Source organism: Corvus brachyrhynchos, unplaced genomic scaffold, assembly GCF_000691975.1.
Source record: "Corvus brachyrhynchos isolate BGI_N302 unplaced genomic scaffold, ASM69197v1 scaffold5, whole genome shotgun sequence".
In the NCBI taxonomy this organism is placed as follows: Eukaryota; Metazoa; Chordata; class Aves; order Passeriformes; family Corvidae; genus Corvus; species Corvus brachyrhynchos.
The window spans coordinates 3,504,205-3,508,559 of NW_008238321.1; the positions used below are offsets into that span (position 1 = coordinate 3,504,205).

Genomic DNA, 4,355 nt, shown 5'->3' on the forward strand with positions numbered 1-4,355 from the left:
GAGAAAAAAAAAAAAAAAAAAAAAGAGCAGCCACTAGGAAAAAAAACTAGAGAAGATTCACTCATTGTTGCCACAAAGACACCTCTCCCCTTCCCACTCCTTCTCCATGCTCATTCCTCCAACAGTGCTACAAAGACGTGCAGTCTGCGCCGGGAGTTGTGAGCCCGAGCCGTGAGCTCCTCAACTCCGCGGGGGCCGTGCCAGGAGACCCGGGGCGCACAGTCCTCCGAGAGGAGGTGTGGTGAGTCCAAGACCGTCCGAAAATTATTTTTTTTCCTAGAAACTACCACCAAATATAGTAACAGGGAAGGGGTATTCCTAGAAATTCGGGAGACGTCAGAAAGGGAAGATTTGTGAAATTCAGCTTCACTTCCTGCAGAGGGCTCCTAGCACAGGGATAAAAAAAAAAAGGCAATAAAGTGCTTTTCATGCTTCTCTGATCACATAATGGTTAAAAAAAAGAATGGTAAAACACTTAACTCACATTTCTCCGATACAATCTAGTAGTTTCATAAGGGAAGAATGCTAATCAGTAACCTCCTTTCCTCATTTTCTACTAATGTTTATTAGATGTCTATCTCCTGTATTTATTTTCCCCACATCCTCATATCAGACCTATGCATGCAGCAAATAAAAGGAATATGCATATGAGGGAAAAATGGGCCAAATGATAACCCTCCTACATATCACAGAAACACTGAGTGTTTGTGTGTTATTTTAAACAGGCTTTGCCGTTTGCATCTTTCGTGCTACACTGATGTGAATAATTCATGTCCCCACTGTAGATGTGTGCAATATTGTTACTCGCATGAATGGGAATTTGTAGGTTGCCTTTTATTTAAGGGCTTCAACACTGAGTACTACTGAGCACTGTCAGTCCCCATGGACTTAATGGTATCTTAGGCTCTTAATTAATTCAGTTCAGCAATTCACAGGATCAGGCCCTGACCGACAAACGCAGACCCGCACGCTGTCAGGAGCCACATTATTCCTCATGTGTCTCCTAAATCTGTGTTTGCTTTGTGCTAGTGTCTAACACCCAACCTTTCCTGACTCACATCTTCTTAAAAAACACTGATACCTTCCATAGGAAGCAGAATTGAATGTTTGCAAAGCAGAGACGAATGAAGATGTTATTATAGGCTGTTAATTATATAGAGATGTCAGTGCATTTGTAATAAAGCATTATTTATCCAGGAACAGCAAAGGTTCCTGTAAAAACCACAAAGCCAGCTTTTGGGGGAAGATAATAGATTTCAATGTATGCAACTCTTGCAGGTTAATTGGATTTCCTTAATGAAATTCCCCTCAGCCACATGAAATCCTTGGGTTTGTTCTTTGAATTTCATTATGACTTGCAGAGTCTTCTCCGCCCCCAAATCAAATGCAATAAAAACACTGGAGCTGGCTTCACTTCCGTGTTTTGTGAACACTCATATTTAATCAAAACTTGGTTACAGACACCTTGTCTGTCTGCAGTTTTGAAGGGGAATTAGCAGAGTTCACCTGACACTCCTGAGTGTGCTTTGACTCCTAAGTGTGTTTAACTGTTACTGCAGTGCTCAGTAAACAATTGCATCAAAATACAGACCCAGGTTTCGGAGAGGTGCACCCACAGTGTTTCATTAGCAATAATGCCTGGTTAGAAGTAGATTTACTTTAAGTAATCTCCTGGAATTCAAAACAGCTCTAGTTAATTGCAAAAAGGCCTTTTCAATCTGTCTGGCTTACTTACGGCACACTGCTCCACTCTGCCTGTCACTCTCATTTCCTGAGTGAAAAAGTGAATGGCAGCTTCAAGCTCAGGATCTTTTAATCATTAAAAGAAATGGATGTGCTGTCCTCTGTTGGTCATACTGGTTGTCACAAGTGAAATTCAATTAAAAAGGCAGCAAGAGCCTGTTATAGTGACAAAAAAAAAAGAATATGAAACTAAACTACATTTGCTTCACCTTCTGCTTTCACCAATAACACTGCACAGTGGAAGGGGTTTTTTTTTTTTTTTTTTTTTTTTAATGATGCAATGATAGAAACTGGATTATGGAGAGGACTCGACTGTAGTACAGATTCTGCCTTGGGATTCCCCGGACCCTGGCTGCTGGTTTACCCTCTGTCCCTGGCATGTGGGTGCCACAGGGAGCTGCAGGCACCCTCCGGAGCCAGGGCTGCAGGGGGCTGCAGTGCTGCCAGCCACGTGGTGAGAGAGGAAGTTTCGGGTTTAAATTTCACATCACACGGTCTGGTCTGGGGACAGGGCTGTGTGTGCCAGTTGGTACTCAGTGTAGTGACCCGTGTAGTGTGGTGCCATGGCAGATGGGCAGCCTCTCGGGGCGATGGCAGCCCGGCCTGTGCTGGGGGTGTGTAACGCAAATTCCCACTTGGCCTCTCCCGGGGTCCTTCCATGAGCCCTGATGTGCGGAAATGCCCTGCTCTACAGAAATGCCCTACTCTGCACTCTGCTGCTAAGCAGTGGTGTGGCCTTGCTGGGTGCTCAGTTCAAGAATATGTAGCATCTGGAGAGGATCTGGAGAATTATAGCAAGGATGATTAGAGGTGTAGAAAACCTGGCCTAAAATGAGAGATTTTAAAATTTGGGCCTTTTGTTGTCTAGAAAAAGAAAGCTGAAGGCAAATAGAGCAACACTTTCAAAAAAGGTTTAACATCATGTAAATGAATCTGTTGTGGCAGTAGACCCATGTGATATGTTAATTATTTCTACCTCTTAACTGCTGCTAGAGTTACCATTTCTGGGCTGCACTACTTTCTCCTGTGAGTGCACAGATAGTTTTCTAATTACAAAATTAATTTCAAGTAAATAACCACAAGATATATCTTAAAATGTTACTTAGCAATATTGTGATCATGCTAATAGATTAGCAATGTTATTAAACAAAATATAAGTTCTGTCTGCAAACTGTGGTAAAACAGGCTCTGTGTTATCTGATGTCTGTGTTACCTAACAGACTCACAGGCTTCGAACCATTGTTAAGAGGGTGAGACAGCCATAGCACTTGTGCATACCTGGCTTTGTCCTATAAATACATTATTTCTAAAAGACAAGCAAGAATTTATGAAAGCTTTACTCATCAGTGGCAAGGTGGCTCATCTCCACCCTCCCGGTGAGGATTATCCCTGTGGCTGTAGTAAGCAGAAAGAAGTATTTATCAGTTATATGTTTTGTCCTTGAGTTTGATTTTTGCATTTAGTTTTTACAACCCTCCTATGAAAGTAGTTTCAGGGATATGGATGTACCTCATTGTCCTTTGTATCTATAAGTAAAAATATCTAAGAATATTTACAAAATCCAGTGTAAATAGTTAAGGACGTTTATTTCTGTCTAAACAACAAATGCACAATTTATATTCTTGACTACAGTGGTGCAGAATATGAGGGGTAGATTTGTCAGGAAGATAACAAAGTTGATTGTGTGGACAGAATGGTCAGTAAAATTTCAAATGGTAAGTAAATATGAAACATGAATCAATAAAGATTTCCTTCAATTAGTAATGCTGTTACTATTTACACTGTTAGGATAGCTTTAAGTGCTGTCCAAGCCTTAATTGTGTGTGTGGGTTTGGTGCCTGGTCCCATCAGTGTCACTGAGTTGGACCTCCTGGCTACTTGTGGTCCTGCTGGGTCAGCTGTGTCCGAAGCGCCCAGTGTTGTTTCACCTGGAGAAGGGGAGCACTGCTCCGCTCCAGTGAGCGTAACCACCGCACCCCTTCCTTACCCGTTTTCAGTGTCACAGGGAGTTTTTGCTATTAAAAAATAGAAAATGTAAAGTACACACTAATCAGATTGCAAATAATCTAAGTGGTTAGTGATACAGATGAAGAAACCTCATGGTTCACTAATCAGAAGACAGAACCAAATTAATAAATACTTAATTATATGGTGGCAGGGTGGGGGTGAACCAGTGAAGGGGACATGGGGGATTATAGGATGGTCTTGGTAACTGCAGCCTGTGGAGAAGGCTCTCTTCAAACAAGAGTTTGAAGCAGCTGCAGGCTGTCTTCAAACAACACTCCGCAGAGGCTCCACTTGGTCCTCCCAGGAATGACTCAATGTCGAGGTGGGCACCAGCATTTGCCTCAAGGGTGATGTGTAGAAAAGGGGTGTGACACGACTTCCACTCAGCCTCAGCAGTCACCTTGGCCTTACACATTTCAAAGTACTTTTTGTTTCTTCAGGATGAGCTCAGGGTCTCTTGAAAACAAGATCAGTCTCCAAGAAAAAACGAAGAAAAAAAGTTTCTCTTGCTGCAGATGTGAGGAGGGAGGGCGTGCAGCCGCTGAGGGATGCAGCAGGAGTGACCAAGGTCAAGGCAGGAGTGGCAGGATATTCACCAGAACTCC

General features: G+C 42.7%; 1 long non-coding RNA gene across 3 annotated transcripts in view; it reads left to right on the forward strand.

Moving 5' to 3' along the window:
* The window catches only part of LOC108446684, a 63,161-nt gene extending 58,812 nt beyond the window's left edge, over nt 1-4,349 (forward strand). For 2 of the 3 annotated variants that reach the window (XR_001861962.1, XR_001861963.1), the window contains exon 3: nt 126-3,504. This is a non-coding gene — a long non-coding RNA (uncharacterized LOC108446684). Of the gene's footprint in view, nt 1-125; nt 3,505-4,190 lie in introns of those variants that run through there. The other variant, XR_001861964.1, reaches the window with a different exon arrangement.
* The last annotated feature ends 6 nt before the right edge of the window (nt 4,350-4,355 follow it).